Source organism: Mastigoproctus giganteus, chromosome 1, assembly GCF_048544385.1.
Source record: "Mastigoproctus giganteus isolate SK-2022 chromosome 1, ASM4854438v1, whole genome shotgun sequence".
In the NCBI taxonomy this organism is placed as follows: domain Eukaryota; kingdom Metazoa; phylum Arthropoda; class Arachnida; order Uropygi; family Thelyphonidae; genus Mastigoproctus; species Mastigoproctus giganteus.
Window position 1 is genome coordinate 9,553,233 of NC_143575.1, and position 18,631 is coordinate 9,571,863.

Sequence of the window (18,631 nt, forward strand, 5' to 3'; positions counted from 1 at the left end):
TGCAGTCCGATAAGTTGCTGGACTGCGTTACTAAGCAGTCCGGGAACTTCTCGGACTCTTAGTGGGTTAAAATAACCTTTTTATATTCTACTGTTCACCTGTTATGTTCAATTAATTAAGTCTAACAAGATATTTAGACTGTCAATTTTTATGTAAAGCTGTAAATAGCTGCATATTATTGTACATTTATGTTAAATACATCACCGTAATGGAAGCCCATAAAAAAGAAAAAAAAAAAAAAAAACTACCAATACAATAATTCGCGACCCGCGTGTCAGAGTGGGTTGTTTCGTTATTTTCCGAGTCCAGGTAGGCGTTTATTTATAAACATATATATAAATAAATAAGTAAACGCCCAGGATAGGTGTTTATTTATATGCGATAATTAAACACTTTATTTGCTTTATTTGATAAACGCTGACTGAAGAAATAGATTTGTAAAAACCGCAACAAAAGACCGTCCCGAAAACGTTTTTCGGGACGCTGGGACATTCCCTTTAAAACCGGGACATTTGATCATCCTGCATTATTTCAAACAAATTTTCTTTTATCTTTGTACTAATCTGTAGAAGTTAAACACTTGTAGTTGTTATGATTAGCGCAAAAGCATGGAGTTACGATTGAAAATGGGCTACAGCAGCCTGTATGAAAAGCTAAGATTATAAATTAATAAAATGATTTGAATAAAATAAAATAAAAGTAGATAGATTGAATATTAACACTCACCATAAAAATGTAAAAGTACAAAGTCATACTTGAAAAAAAGCATTTGTAGCCTGTTCACAAACCAAAGAATAACAGTGTAACGATCTTCATTTTTAATTACGTCTGCCAATTGATTTGTTTATTGATAATGGCGACCTCTTTATTTTTTTTAATTTCGCAAATTTTCCATTTAACATAAAAGTTTTCTTCCCATTTAAAGCGATAATTACAAATAAAATATCAGTTTCTGATTTAGAGAAACGTGCATAACAGTTGTCAATCGGTTATAGCACTCTTTTGGAAGGTAGTATCTGATAATTAGAAATTAAACAACGAAGAAAGATTCGATGCAATAATAATAACTACTTTTTGCACTTGATACCGGTAACCTTCACAGGGCGGTAACGGCCCATCATGAAGAAATAATAATAATAATTATTATTATCATTATTAATAAGCCAGGTAATCAATACCAGTAACTACAGAAAATAGATCGCCACAGGCTCCGGAGTAACAGATGGCACTTGTCGATACCCAGAAATAATCCAGCACATCACCGCAGGATGCAGAGCGATTACCCAGACGAAGTATACAGACACGACCTGGTGTCCAGGAAAATACACCAAAAGCTAGAGCAAAAATATCAGCTGATCAAAGAAAGTTTACCGTATTAAAACTATGAGCGTGAAGCCCATAGTAAAGACCTTTACTCACAGACTGTGCTCAAACCGTTCCGAAATAAAGGACAAGACGATCACGCGCTATACACCAGACATAACCTTCATTGACAAGAAGGAAATGACTACCTATCTGATCGACATAGCGGTGCCCAACACCAACAACCTCCTGAAAACATATGAGGAAAATATCAAGAAGTAACTTAAAACAGGAAGTCATAGAAATGTGGCATATGGAACAAGTAATGACCAACCAGAGGATCGGGTTGGTCATGGTGCCAAAGAGCCTCCATAAGAATTTAGCAGGAATAGGCCTCCCAGAGAATACTTACGTGTGTGGTATGGTTGTTTATTGGCGCATTAGCTACTATGGCTATAGTGCACCTGAGAATACTTATATGGAACTCCAGAAAGCCATAATCCTGAACACCTGTACGAGAGCAAGAGAGTTCCTCGACCAACAGTAATAATAAGAATAATAATAGTAACTGGATACAACCAAATAACCCCCACTTGGTACCAATACCCGTCATGGGGTGAAAAAAACCCCGTGACAGGTACCCTCAGGAAAAGCTCCATAAAGAAGAAAAAGTTTTTATAATAATAACGCCTCGATGCTTGCCGGTTGAGTTCCCTAAATATACACGCAAAATTTCACGTCTCAAGGTTTCATGACCTTTGGGCTACTTCGCTGAAGAACAGAGTGGCTTTTATGATTGTAGCCTATCTTTTATGGTTGTAGCCTATCTACTATCTCTTATGTACTGTACATAAATCAAATAAAGCCTAGGTACTGTTCATAAATTTTCGAACGTTAGACAAAATAGCCATATAAATGCCCCTGCAAAAGAAATGTAAGAGAAAATTTTTGCACAATAATGCTGTAGACCAGAGGCTGGCGACCATTTACACCATATGGGCTACTTTAAAAATAATGATAACCTCGAAATCGGCCTATCACATTTTTCTTATGGGTGTATCTCTATTTTAAATAAAATACTCAACTCTGGTTGCAGATTTCTTAATCTTTTATTATAAAAAGAAAGAACATATTAGTTAAACATATAAAGATTTGATGTAAACTTATAAACTTAAAAAAGTAAACTTTAAAAACTTAAAGATGATTATATGAGATTTCTGACATTCATGTTCTCAAGAAGATTATTGTATTTTAATTTCTGTATACTGTGATTAACGAGAATATCACATTTTTCTTGGATGATTGTTTTCTGCAGCAGCATGTTCGAGAGGCAACCAGAGAAAGTAACACTCTTGATCTGGTTATCAGCAGTGATCATTCGTGTATTAAGAATTTGCAGATAAAGGAACCACTAGGTGGCAGTGATCACAGTGTGCTGAAGTGGGATTTACTCAAAGAGGTAACTACCGTCAGGGGTAAAGGAAAGGGTTTTTGCTTCCGTAAAGGGGAGTACAGTGGTCTCAGACAGTTTTTAAATTCTGTACAGTGGGATCAACTGACGATGTTACAAACAGTAAATTTTAAGTGGGAAGCATTCAAGGAATTAATCGTGGAAGCTACTAGACTTTACATACCGATTAAGAAATATCGTTTTAGGCCTAAATGGTTATCAAATGAACTAATGAGACTCGTGACAGAGAAGAAAAATGCATGGGATGCATATAAATTATCAGGTGACGCAGAAGCCTGTGGCAGATATAAGCTAGTCTGTAATCAGGTCACAAAGGAGGTTCGGCAGGCGAAGGCGGATTACGAGAAATCCTTGGCAAAAGATGCTAAGAAAAACAGCAAGGATTTCTTTACTTATATAAACTCTAAAAGGAAGGGGATGAATCTGATTGGTCCACTTGACATCGATGGTTCGACTGTTGATGATCCTGCTCAGATAGCAAACAAACTGAATGAGTATTTTGCATCTACATTCACACGTGAGGAATTATTAAGGTTTGAAAATGGCAGAAAGTTATCAAATTGTAGCAGTGTGCTTAATGATTTTGTAATAACTGAGAGCAAAGTGGAGGAGAAATTGTTGAAGTTAAACATAAGAAAGGCACCTGGGGTGGATGGGATCTATCCAGTTATTTTAAAGGAGGCGGCAAATCAACTAAGCAAACCCTTAGCCATAATTATGAGAGCATCCTTGGACTCAGGGGAGGTTCCCACGGACTGGAGATGTGCAAATGTGTCCCCAATTCACAAAGGTGGAGCGAAGGGTGACACGAGTAATTACAGACCAGTAGTTTAACTTCTGTTCCGGGTAAAATAATGGAGTCACTGGTTAAAGATGCATTGCAGGATCGTCTAGACAAGACTGCAGCAATAATTCAAACACAGCATGGGTTTGTTAAGGGAAAGTCTTGTCTGATAAATTTGATTGGTTATTATGATGTGGTCACAAAGGAACTGGATGCAAAAAATAATTTTGATATCATATACTTGGATTTCAGGAAAGCTTTTGACACTGTTGCGCATGGAAGACTACTGTACAAATTGGAGCAGAATGGTATTAAGGGTAAGTTGCTACAATGGATAAAAGGATGGTTAAGTGGGAGGACAGAGGGTGGTAATCAATGGGTGCTGCTCTTCGTGGACTAATGTTATTAGTGGAGTCCCACAGGGTTCGGTGTTCGGTCCACTGTTGTTTTGTGTATTTATCAATGATATTGATGAAGGTATATCAGGCTTAATGTCGAAGTTTGCAGATGACACAAAGGTTGGCAGGGTTGCTAATGACAGTAATGGCAGTGTGCTACTGCAACAGGATCTAGATAATTTGGGCAGATGGGCTAAGAAGTGGCAACTGAAGTTCAACCTTGACAAATGCAAAGTACTGCATATGGGGAGAAGTAACCCCAGAGAAACGTACCAACTGTGTGGTACTACACTTAAGGTGGTAGAAAATGAAAAAGACCTGGGAGTAATTGTGCAGTCAGATATGAAGTTTTCTGAGCAGTGCAGACAGGCTGCTAGGGCGGGTCATGGGGTTTTGTCAATGATATATAGGAATTTTGCTAGCAGGGAAAAGGAGGTGATTGTCCCTCTGTATAAGGCAATGGTAAGGCCACGCCTTGAGTACTGCGTACAGGTTTGGAGGCCTCATTTTAGGAAGGATGTAGATTTGCTTGAGCGTGTACAGAGAAGAGCAACACGATTGGTGAGGGGAATGAAGGGATCCTCTTACCAAGAGAGGCTTAAGTTCTGCAAATTGCAGTGGCTGGAGACTAGGCACCTGCGCGGTGATCTGATTGAGGTCTATAAGGCCTTGAATGGGTTGAGCACGCTGAATTCTGATGGGATCCTTCCACTTGTTCAGATTACGAACCTACGGGGACTAAGTTCAAATTAAGAAAGGACAGATGTAGAATAGATGTGCGGAAATTTGCCTTTAGCCAGCGGGTGGTTAATTGCTGGAACAAACTTCCATCTGTCGTTGTGGAAGTTGATAGGTTATATAAATTTAAGGAGGAACTGGAGAGGTATTTGGAGGGAATGGTGTGATTTTTTTTTTTTTTTTTTTGGCTGATGCTGCATAAGCTCCTACACTTGCTTTCTTGCATCATGTGCCACTACTACTACTACTATATGCACTTTGAGATCGATCATTTACTGGCCCATACTTTAAACACTAATTTCAGACAATATATTATTATTATTATTTTTTTATATAAAGTTGTATTAAGCATACGCTATATTCTAAAGCAGTGGTTCTTAGCCAGGGAGACACCTCGCTAGGTGAGGTAAGAAGGCCTCTCAAAATTGAATTTTATGACGATGAAATTCATTTACAAATTTTTAAATTAGGATAAGGGACGTGTGGTGGCAGAACAAAACGGGAATTGGCTGTATAAAAAGGTAAAGCACTCCTGTTTTAAAGCAACTGCGTACAAATAACTAAATATGAAAAAGATAATGTAATTAATGCACAACCGTCTCTGCAAATTGACAGGAGTTCTGTCAAAAGACACCCCCCCCCAGTAGTTCGGCTCTGAATAATGCAATATTAAAATGAACTGATGTTGGCCTAATCTGTTTGTGTTAAATGGTAAAAAGTCAATAGCGCACTCAAAATAAATTCTTAACTGTTGTTTTAATTTAATAAATGAAGACTTACCTCCGCTCTTTATCTACGCCAATGGTCGATTATATGGATTCTTAATTTTCCTGTTCTATATTCATGAAAGGCTGTCGTGCATATGATTGGCAGTTTAGCGTCGAAGCCATTTTTGACATCGGATAAGAAGAAACGCTTAACTGGTATCGCACCCATAAAGGTAGCGTAAAATTCCAGATTTTGGGTACTAATCCATATTTCGACAAACGGACAGGAACAAAGCAGTGATTGGCAGACGCCACTCACGCTTTCCCCGCCCACTGTCCTCCTAGGTTGATATGCCTAGAGCAGAGGTTCCCAACCTTGCTCGGTTCACGGCGCCCTTAGCGTCCCAGTAATTTTTTCACGGTACCCCTAGGCCAAAAGAAATACCTAACACAGTGGTTTTCGACCTTTAAATATATACTATATAATAATTTTATTCTTTATATAGAGGTACTAAATAAAGATCAATTATAGATCACCACAAAATTAAAAAGATACGGTACAATGGATAATGTACTGTACCCTTTAAAATGTACCCTTTTATAATGAAATAGATATATAAATTTCAAAATAATAATAATAACTTTAAGTAACTTAAACCCAAATTACACGGCACCCCAAGAATGTTGTTGCTGCACCCCGGTTGAAAACCACTGGCCTAGAGTGTGTATCCCCGCATTGCCGCTGTTTTTAAATCGAGAACTCGTTTTCCGATTTTAAAAAAGCGGGATTGGAGGGGGATAAACACTCTAATTATGCTAAGTACCCCCACCTCGACGACACAAAGCAATCAGAAAAAAAATACCTTCACAATAATCACCCAATCACAGAACTCGACCATCACAGAAATCACTCCGTTCTACGACCAGGCCCACTGCACCGAGCCAAGTGGTACCCAAATAATGGATTTTAGCCAAAGGTAGTAAAAGTATATGAGTCTTTACGGTTAAATGAATAGATAATAATAATAATAATAACCCTTGTCGAAAAGAAGGAAAATGCTACCTATCCGGTAGCCTTTTGACATAGCGGTGCCCAACACTGGCAATCTCCAGAAAACCCATTACGGAAAAAATCAGGAAATACACGAGCCTAAGATAGGAGGTCAAAGAGATGTGAAATATGCAACAAATAACGACTATCCCGATCATTGTGTCAACCACCAGTATCGCGCCAAAGACCCTACATAACAGCCTAACAGTAATAGGTCTCTCAGAGAACACTTACAAGAAACTCGAGAAAGTTGCAATCCTGAACACCTGTAGGATAGTCAGAGAGTTCCTCGACTAGCATTAGTAGAGGCATATGATGCAAGAAAGCAAGCTTATGCAGCATCAGCCATAAAAAAAAAAAAAAAAAACCCGCTCCCATGTCACCCCTTCGTTCGTTCCAAATACCTGTCCAGCTCAGCCTTAAATTTATTTAGGTTATCAACTTCCACAACAAAGGATGGAAGTCTGTTCCGCCAAACAACTACCCGCTGGCTAAAGGCAAACTTCCGCACATCTATCCTCCATCTGTCTTTCCTCAATTTGAATTTATGCCCTCTCAGGTGATTATTCTGTGCAAGAGGAAGAATCCCATCAGCATTGAACATGCTCAAACCATTCAAGGCTATATACACCTCAATCAGATCACCTCGCAGGTGCTAGTCTCCAGACACTGTAATTTGCAAAATTTAAGCCTTTCTTCATAAGAGCAACCCTTTGTTCCATTCACTAATCTTGCCCTTGTCTGTACTCGTTCCAACATCTCTACATCATTCTTAAAATGAGGTCTCCAGACCTGTATACAGTACTCCAGGTGTGGCCTGACCATTGCCTTATAAATTGACCATTGACTAACAGTAATACCAGACATAACAACCACCCTATATGTACCACTGGTGGAACCCCCCTCCAATCAGGAAGAAATAATATAATAATAATAATATGAACACGAGACCTCTAATCAGAGGATCGAAGAATACCTTGACACCCTCAAGCAGAAATTCCTGGCATTCAGCAAGAGACTTCACCGTTAGATGGAGACTGCTCGACTTCCCAGAAAAAACAGAAAATAGAATATTGGATGAAAACCAGAAATCCTTCTACAGGAAAATTGGACAAGAGGAGAAGGAAGAAAACGTACCCCCCAACGAGGGGCCACTCACGGAGTTCTGGAGTAACCTGTGGAGCAGCAAAGTTAGCCATAACGGCCATGCCCCCTGGACAGATCTAGAAAGGAAGAAAACCAAGCAACTAAAGAGATGGCAAAATAGGAGATTCTGGAGAAAGAAGTACAACAGTTCATCGGGACGTCCCACACCTGGCAAACTCCAAGAATATATAACATCCACAACTACTGGTACAAGAAGTTCAGTTGCACACACAAGCACATAGCAAAACAGTTCACCCAGATAATAAGGCACCCTGATACAATCCCAGAGTCTCTGACTCGAGGAATCATCTTCTTGAAGGCTAAGAACAAAGCAGGCAAAGTACAGCCCAATCATAAGCCTCCCAACAATGTACTAGATCCTGACCAGATAGCATATCATTCGTCGCATGTACAATAATTTTTCTTACGTGGGACAGAAATGCAAAAATTTTACGGAATGGAATTTAATAATGAACTACCGTATGTCCATGACTAGGGTAATCAGATTTTATCGGATGAAAATCGGGCCCGGAGAAGAAAAATATTGACGTTGTCGAGGCCCACCTATAAAAGCCTGGATGTGTAATTTTAACGCCTTGGGTTTTTCCAGGCACTCTCACAAAAAGATCTATGGATTTATTTTGGCTAGTGCAAAAATTATCGATCGCTTAACTATTGAAACACTTAAATCCTACTCCAGCTACAATTTATACAGTATAAGAAAACTTTACCCATATGAATACAAGAAACAAAATTATTATTATTATTATTTATTATTATAATTAGCCTTATGGTGCAAGGAAGCCTGAGGCTTTTGCTGACCAACCAAAAAAAAAAAAAAAAAAAAACATTCTGAGTTATCGCGTGTGTGTGTGAGAGAGAGTGTGTCATTCAGAAGTAGAAGGAAATCACCAAGAAAGAGAAGGATGATGATATCCAGCTCAGGACCCTGATTGTTCCAAGCTCATACTCACCAGATGTGAGCCCCTTGGGGTAAATTGATTTTACATAAAAAAAAATTGATTTTTACATTAAAAAAAATTAGATAATCTTATTCTTAACTGTTAGTCGTGTTTTTCGGTAGATTACTATTTATTTTGATTTATTATTATTATTTTTTTGTAATGTTTTATAATAAAATCTCAGAATTCCAAGAAAATCAAATTATAATTAGTTGCTGCTTAGAAATCGCCTCCCGTGAACCCCATAAGATTTCGCCCTTCTGTCCAGTATACGTTAAAACAAAATATTATTTCCAGACTGGCATGATATGAAGGAATTGAAACAAAAAGATATTAGTACAGCTTCTGAAATTTTGTGTGTGTGGAAAGTTCAAATTTCATCTCGATAGAACTTTTTGTTGGCTTTTTTCTTTTGTTTTATTTATTTTACTCGGTTTTATGCAAATAAATATGCATGAATAAATCAGTAAAGATTTATGATATAAGTTAGAATACCATAATACATATGTAGAAAGATTCAAGACTTCTTTTAAGGAAAACAAAATCGGTTAATACGTGAATGTAGATAGAATGGTTTTTGTAAACATGATCAAAGATTTCCTTGTCACGAACGAGAAGTTCAGAGTCCAGATTTAAATGATTAATATCTTTCGCTATGCTAAAAGAAGTGTTATGAACTCTAAATGATCTATTCATGACTTGAAGATATTTGGGTCTCAGTTTATTTGAATGGCACGGAATACATGTGTTCTGCTATAGCCTTGCTATGTGGAAGCAACCACATCTAGGTCCCAGCCAGTGGTGTATTCGCACCGGAACGATTGTTGTTGTTGTTAGTTGGTTTTTAGGAGCATTAGCAACTAAGGCCATATTGCTCCGGGATATGCGTGGTCATTCCCTGGCCTTTCCGCATCCTTCATATTTGGTGGTGACAGGCTCGAACCCCGCACCGGAACGACGTTCCGGTACTTTTTTTTAAATGTCATAATAGAAAATCATTAAATTTATACACTTAATATTATGAAACAATGGCATAATCAAAGGGGAGGGAGAAATATCTATTTTACCCATTGCTACTAAAAATATATATTAATTGTAATATTTAAACTTAATATATATCTTTAAAAATTTAATTAAAAACAAAAATATAAATTTCGCAATGAAACTTGAACGTTTCTTACTAAACTACAACGTCTAAGATAAAGAGATCCAACGAACGAGATATACTGTATGCGTGCGAACGCTGCATTTCGATTCGCCATGAGCTGAACGCTAGAACTGGTTGTTCTATGAACCGTGAGTCTGAAGTCTGATTCAGTTACTGTACAGTCGATGTGGCGTATTCATATAGTCTTCTGGAGAACGAGCATTCCGGTACTACTTTTTTTTTTAGCAAAACACCTCTGGTTCGAGTTCTTAAAGCTAACAAAATAGTTTTTTTATTGGAACCTTTTAAAGTAATGAGAGCAGAGTTGGCCCATCCGTTAGGCGAACCTTGGCGGTCGACTTGGGTGCAAAGGTCCTAGAGGCGCTTTCCAACAAAATGCAATTTTTTTTTTAGTTTTCAGAAAAATATAATAATCATTTAAAATAAATAAGGTAATAATTATTTCTAGATAACGAAATAACATTATCTAAATATTTTATCAAATACAGTATTAAGAATATATTTTAAAAAAAGATTGATTTACAACATAATCCTCTTCATGGTTTTATGACATTGGGGTCGCTTTGTCCACGCATCACTTGATATTTAATTAAAAGCTTCCGAAAATATTAATAGAAAAGGTAGGGAAGAAGGGATAGTATTTTAAGTTAGATGCCGTCTCCGTTTTTCAACTACAACATAGTGCCAAAATCCGATACCTGACACTCAACTATACTATTATAGGGATGGGACTCATAATGAACATCTAAACCTTCCGGGCCAATGAATTTTATGGCCATGGGAATAGAGGGCAGACGAGGAGGAATGGAGGATGATAAAAGTTTATTTTGTGATAATGTTCCACGTCGTATTCGTGCACTGTATTGTTATTATCACATCACACAATAAATCATAATAATATACAGCAAGCAGATAAATATTATAGATTAATGGGTGGGAATAGGTAAGCTTGTTGATAGTCAGGGTGATGGATGGTACAGAATACAACAGGGGCGCAAATTTTAAGTCTCGTCTAAGACTCATGAAACCCTTGAGCCGGCTCTGAATGAGAGGCAACATTCTGTTCATCCTGGTGCTTAAAAGACTTGACAATATTCATAACAATTTATAAGTGAGAGCAGTCAACTGGTGAATTATAAATTTTTACAGACAACACGATTGATTGAATGATTGGTTTTTGAAGGGCGGCCAGAGGTACGATCATCTTCGACGGTAAAGTTGCCCCTCTTTAAACAGTAAGCACCGAAAAGTCTTCGAATAACACACAGTATCTTCTCCGAAAGCTTTTTAAAGTGGGTTTCTGCTGCACTTTTTGAAAATTTGAAATAAATTTTCAAATGTTATCCTAATTTGAAATAAAATTTTATGCAAATTTGCTCCTCATTATGATCGTTGATTTTAAAATGTCACGAAACCCAAAAAACATCTATTCAACGCGTGCTAATTCAGATTGACTGCAGACAAATGTGTGGTTCATTCGTTACCATGATTGGATGAGTCTCCTAACACCCCGGGGACTCACATCTGGTGAGTCACATCTCGCTTAGCACACCCAGAGTCCTGAGCTAGATATCATCATTCTTCTCTTTCTTGGTGATTCCCTTTTGACTCTCTCTCTCTCTCTCTCTCTCTCTCTCTCTCTCAGGATAACGGGTAACTCGGGAATTTTTTTTTTTTTTTTTAGCAGGGGCAACATAAGCCTCAGGCTTCCTTGCACCATATAGCTAATAATAATGATAATAATAATAATAATGTTATGACAAGTTGTCTTAGGTACAAACTCAGTCCCCAAACTTTTTGATCTTGCCTCGTAATCAGACATCACTGAGTTGGAGATAAAAAAAGAAGAAAAGGGAGTAAAACATGAATGGTAAGTATTGGATAGCGCTGGAAAAAAAACTACATGAGATGAGCTTCAGCAACGTTACTGATATCCATTCATTCAGCAAATAATCTCAAATAAAATCACAAGTCAATCTTGACTTGTGATTTTATTTGAGATTAATTTTCACTTGTGATTTCAACATTGGCAAGGGCGTGATGCAAGAAAGCAAGCTTATATAGCATCAGCCAAAAAAAAAAAAAAAAAAAAACACACTCCCCCTTCTCATTTCACCCATCCACTCGCTCCAAATGTTTGTCTAGTTCTGCCTTGAATCTGTTTAAGCTATCAACTTCTACAACGACAGATGGAAGTTTGTTCCAGCAATCAACCACTCGCTGGCTAAAGGCAAACTTCCCTACATCTGTCCTACAACTGTCTTTCCTCAATTTGAATTTATGCCGTCTCAGGCAATTATTCTGAGCAAGAGGAAGAATCCCATCAGCATTGAGCATGCTCAAACCATTCAAGGCTTTATATACCTCAATCAGATCACCTCGCAGGTGCCTAGTCTCCAGGCACTGTAATTTTCAAAACTTAAGCCTTTCTTCGTAAGAGCAACCCTTTGTTCCATTCACTAATCTTATTGCCCTTCTCTGTACTCGTTCCAACAGCTCTATATCCTTCTTAAAATGAGGCCTCCAGAACCGTATACAGTATTCAAGGTGTGGCTTGACCATTGCCTTATACAAGGGGATAATCACCTTCTTATCCCTACTAGAAAAATTCCTCTGTATCATTGACAAGACACCATGAGCTACTCTTGCAGACCCTCAGCGCATAATACCGCATTACCTCGACAGCAATGGTGAAACACTGGAGGCCATCCACACAGCCGTGCATTGTGCTGCTGTAGCAGCCACGAGGATTAACGGGAGAGAAACGAGAGACAAGCAGCAGAAGAACTGAAAATAGAAGGAACCACCAGCTTGGGAAAGAAGACTTCAGCAGAAGTTAGAAGAATTAAGAGTCAAGATAGGCCAATTGACCCAGTACCAACGGGGAAATAAGAGTAAGAAATTAATTGGAAAGGTGAAGAGCATCTTCACCTTTCAAATTAATTTCTTACTCATTTCTTCACCACTCAAGAAAGACAGCGTCCACAGCAAACATGAGACAAAAAATCAGAGAATAGGCGAGTACTTCGACACATTGAAGTAAAACCTCCTTGCATTCAGAAAGAGACTATGCCGATACAAAGAGAGCTCCCAGAGGAAAATAAACAACCAAATATTTGATGAGGACCAAAGAGGCTTCTACAGGAATCTCGGAAAAGATGGGAAACTAGGGAACGGACCACCCGAGAAGAAGACGATTGAGGAGTTCTGGGGAAAAATGTGGAGCAGGGAAGTAAGACCTAACAGCCGAGCCACCTAGATAGAACTAGAACACAAGAAAACGAAGGACGTACATGAAATGAGAGGGAAGGAGATTCAGGAAGAATAAGTGAAACAAAGGGATAATCACCTTATCCCTTTGTTTCACTTATCAATCACCTCCTTTTCCCTGCTAGCAAATTTGCTGTTTATCATTGACAAAACCCATGACCTGCTCCTGCAGCCTGTCTGCATTGCTCAGAAAACTTCATATCTGACTGCACAATTACTCCCAGGTCTTTTTCATTTTCTACCACCCTAAGTGTAGTACCACAAAGTTGGTACGTTCCTCTGGGGGTTACATCTACCCATATGCAGTACTTTGTATTTGTCAATGTTAAACTTCAGTTGCCACTTCTCAGCCCATCTTCCCATATTTTCTTGATCCTGTTGCAGTAGCACATGTTCACAAGAAAGACAAGGGAAAGACTTTCATCAAAACAAATTGATGAAAATATGAAAATTTGTGTATTACTTCGAAATCTAAAGGTGCACTTGCACCATGTTGCTGACACCCGTGTCCACAGCCAATTTTGTAACCAAGTGGCACAATTCTGTATGATGTTTGGATATGGTGACACCTTTTATATCAAGTTAGTAGTACGCGGTGTGTTACGTTTAAGATGCGTCAGCAGATAGTAATAATTCATGATTTATAACAAAGAAAATGAAAAAACCACGAGTAAAAACTTTCACATACAAACTAGCATTAGCATTAGTAGAGGCATATTATGCAAGAAAGCAAGCTTATGCAGTATCAGACAAAAAAAAAAAAAAAAAAAACCCTTCCACTTCACCTCTCCATTTGTTCGAAATACTTATCCAGCTGAGCCTTAAATTTATTTAGGCTATCAACTTCCACAACAAGGGATGGAAGTCTGTTCCACCAACCAACTACCTGCTGGCTAAAGGCAAATTTCCACACATCTATCCTACATCTGTCTTTCCTCAATTTGGATTTATGCCCTCTCAGGTGATTATTCTGAGCAAGAGGCAGTATCCCATCAGCATTGAGCATGCTCAAACCATTCAAGGCTTTGTACACCTCTATCAGATCACCTGGCTGGTGCCTAGTCTCCAGACACTGTAATTTGCAAAACTTAAGCCTTTCTTCGTAAGACTGGGAATATTTCGTTTCTGCCGAACAGCCATGTTGTCCATTGATTCCTCCAACTGGTTACAATGTACGGAATGTGAATAGCCTATGTGACATAAAAGGAAAAAATAAATAATTGCCGGATTTCTATTGATCCGATTTTAATGAAATTTCGAATGCACCACAAATCTTTTTGAAAAGTACAAATACAGTCTTTTTGAAACATGAATTTGCTCCAATGCAATTGATATACACTGAGTGATCACTGAATTATGACCACCTACCTAATGCTTCGTAGGTCCTCCTTTTGCCCTCGGTACAGCAGCTGTCCGACGTGGCACTGATTCAACAGGATGTCAGAAGCGTTTGGGAGGTATGGCCAACCAAGCTGTGTGTAATGCAGCCATCAATGCAGGTATGGAGGTGATTGGTGTATCCAGACGCCTGATATGCCATTTCATAGTGTCCCACAAGTGCTCTATGGGATTGATATGTGTGAAGTTTGGAAGCCAATCAATATGCTGGAAGTCAGAACTGTGTTCCTCAAACCATTTGTGCACAACAAGTGTCCGATGGCTCGGTGCATTGTCATCTTAGAAGACCCCATCACCATTCGGGAAAAAGTGTAACATAGAGGAGTGTACACAGTCAGCAAGCAGTTGACAATAGTGGAGACTGGTGATATGTTGTTCCACATGCACCAAGGGTCCAAGTTCCTGCCAGCGAAACATGACCCACACCATACAACCGCCTCCACTGGCCTGCACTTTTGATACCATGCATGGTGGAGAAAGAGCCTCATGTTATTGATACCAAATCTATACATGACCATCCACAATGTGGAGTAAATAATGTGACTCATTCGATCAGCACACCTTCTTCCATTCTTTTTGTATTACTTCGCCAACTTGCATGCTCTTTGCACCAGGCAAGTCTTTTACGCCGATGAACCTTGGTTAGGAGAGGATGCCAGTATAGCCCATATGTGTGAGCGTGCGATGCTTGGTCATGGCAGATATTGTTCTGCGTCGGCCCATATTGTATTGGGTAGTCAACTCTTGAACAGTGCTGCAGCTGTACGAGTTGTCAGACACAGCGCTCACCTCTAAACCTTTGCAGTTTTGCTGTGAGGTTGTTTTTTGACCATTTTGATTCAAGTCCTGGTACACTTTAACAACTGTGGCTCTCGAACACCCTACCAGTTCAGCCATTTGGGAAATCGACACACCAGCTTTTCAAGAACCCACAATCTCTCCTTTATCAAAGTCCGATAAACCTTCCTTTTACCCATCACACTTGGAATTTTACTACCTACTGAATCACTGACACCACCTTATCAATGCTAAGTAGGTTGACTAACTCTGCACTCTGGTACCTCACATGGTGAATGGGTTGCATTCACTTTTCATAAGGGTGGTCATAATTCAGTGATCACTCAGTATATTAGGGAACAATGCGAGTATAACGTGATTTTTGCGTTGGCTCATGCGTGATTTCGTCTGCGAGTAATGCTAAGTGAATGCAAAACCCGGCACCATGCTGAATAAAGCGACCTGCGCAGCAATATGTACAAATTTAAGAAGCTTAAAAATGTCGAATGTGTGAGAGCTATATTTCCCATTTAATGTAGTTGTATTGGTCGGTTTGTTTGTTTGTTATTTGGTTTTTAGGAGCATTAGCAACTAAGACCATATTGCTCCGGGATATGTGGTGGTCATTCCCTGACCTTTCCGCATCCTCCATATTTGGTGGTGACAGGCTTGAACCCCGGTCTAATCAAGAAGTGTTGTATTGGTCAGAGACACACTGTTGTCATTCGCTGTATTCACAAGACAACATTGTAGGTGACATTGTAGGCCGAATCATGTTTTCAGGAGCTTACATTTTTCAGTTCAAACAGAAATTTCGTCAGGCATGATAGCGTGAGCTCAGGAGGATTACATTCCTGGAAGCCACTACCATAAAATAATAAAAACAATTTGCAGTTCCTGTTTTATTGGGCATTTCTGTTAGTGCAATCCAATTATAAATGGTTGTAAATTCGATCTTATTTCATTTGTGATAATACAGATAGCTGGAATTCTGTGGGTTTTTACATTATTATGGTGAAATGTGTTTCCCATTCCATGAAATCTTCAAGCATATAAAAAACATAAATAAATTTTCAAAATCTTGTCTTCATCCCTATTTTTAAAACTTCCTACTTTTTACTCCGTATTTCACTTGTGCAATTTGTGCGTACCACATCGATTCCTTATCTTTTTTAGTGGCTTATCTTTTTTTAGAGTTTTAAATTTTACAATCCAAAGAAAAAAAAAGTCAGTGAACAGTAATATCAGTTGATATGTATATATTGCAGTGCTATATCTACTGTAATATTTATTTATTTATTAGAAATTTAAGATGTTTAAACCTGTGTTAGCAATTTTATTGTGTTTCTTACTTTTTTATGTTTTACTTACCAGATTGAATATTTTTTTCGAGTGCTCTACTCCCACCATATTTTTTCCCATAAGCCCTGTTGATTTTAATGCGCGAAGTACCATTACGCAGAGAATTTTAGGAACACATGTACTGCGTTATAGCAGAATTGACTGCATAGAATTTAAATACTGTCTATAACAGTACTAGAACACTATATAGAATTTAAATTCTGTCTCAGACTATGGTGGTCTGAGACAGTATTTAAATTCTGTATGGTGGGACCAACTGATGATGTTACCAACAGCAAATTCAAAATGGAAAGCATTCAAAGAATTAATCTTGGAAGCCACTAGGCTTTTCATACCAACTAAGAAATATTGTTCAAGGTTTAGGCCTAAATGGATATCAGATGAACTAGTGAGACATGTAGCAGAGAAGAAAAATGCATGGGATACATATAAATTAACAGGTGATACAGAAGCCTACGATAGATATAAGCTGGTCTGCAACCAAATCACAAAGGAGATTAGGCAGGCAAAGGCAGATTATGAGAAATCCTTGGCAAAGGATGCAAAGAAAAACAACAGAGTTTTTTATCTATGTAAACTCTAGAAGGAAAGGGATGAATCAGATTGGTCCGCTGGATATTGATGGTTCGACTGTTGATGATCCTGCTCAGGTGGCTAACAAACTAAATGAATATTTTGCATCTACATTCACCCATGAGGAGTTATTCAGGGAGGGGAATGCCAGAGGTGAGTTAAACTCTGGCAGTGAGCTAGATGATTTTGTAATAACTGAGAGGAAAGTGGAGGAGAAATTGTTGAAGATAAACATAAAAAAGGCACCTGATGTGGATGGGATCTATCCAGTTATATTAAAGGAGGCAGAAAAGGAAGTAAGAAAACTCTTAGCCACAATTATGAGATAATTATGGCTGTTGTTGTTGTTGTTTGGTTTTTAGGAGCATTAGCAACTAAGGCCATATTGCTCCGGTGCGGTGGTCATTCCCTGACCTTTCCGCATACTCTGTATTTGGTGGTGACGGGCTCGAACCCCTGTCTAATCAAGAAGCGTGTGCTACGCACTGCTGCTCCTTCCCACCTGGCTACGGAGGCACCTTAATTATGGCTAAGTAATTTGCAATTAATACTCAGGGGAGGTACCCATGGACTGGAGATGTGCAAATGTGACCCCAATTCACAAAGGAGGATCAAAGGGCGACACAAGTAATTATAGGCCTCTTAGTTTAACTTCTGTTCCAGGAAAATTAATGGAGGCACTGGTTAAAGAAGTACTGCAGAATCATCTAGACAAGACTTCAGTTATAGCTCGGATACAACATGGTTTTGTTAAGGGAAAGTCTTGCCTGACCAATTTGATTGGATACTATGATGTGGTCATAAAGGAACTGGATGCAGGGAATAACTTTGATATCATATATATCGATATTAGAAAGGTTTTTGATACTGTTGCACATGGAAGACTGCTGAACGAATTGGAGCAGCGTGGCAATGGAGGCAAATTGCTGCTGTGGATAAAGGGATGGTTGAGTGGGAGAAGACAGAGAGTGGTAATCAATGGACACTACTCATCGTGGACTAATGTTATTAGTGGAGTCCCTCAGGGTTCAGTGTTGTGTCCATTATTGTTTTCTATATTTATAAATGATATTGATGATGGTATATCAAGCTTAATGTCCAAGTTTGCAGACGATATGAAGGTTGGCAGGGTTGTTAAGGACATTAATGGTAATACGCTGCTGCAACAGGATCTGGAAAGGTTGAGCAGATGGGCTGAGAGGTGGGAAATGAAGTTGAACATTGACAAATGTAAAGTACTGCATATGGAAAGCAGTAACCCCAGGCTCCTCCGTAGCCAGGTGGGAAGGAGCAGCAGTGCGTAGCACATGCTTCTTGATTAGACCAGGTTTCGAGCCTGTCACCACCAAATACGGAGGATGCGGAAAGGTCAGGGAATGACCACCGCATATCCCGGAGCAATATGGCCTTAGTTGCTAATGCTCCTAAAAATAAAAAAAACAAAGCAAAAAAAGCAGTAACCCCAGACTAACATATCAACTGTGTGGTACTACAATGACAGTGGTGGAGAATAAAAAGGACCTG

At 38.7% G+C, this 18,631-nt stretch overlaps 1 protein-coding gene across 1 annotated transcript in view; it reads left to right on the forward strand.

The window, feature by feature from the left end:
• The window catches only part of LOC150090539 (ATP-binding cassette sub-family C member 3-like), an 87,704-nt gene that overhangs the window by 9,947 nt on the left and 59,126 nt on the right, over window positions 1–18,631 (forward strand). The window lies entirely within an intron of this gene.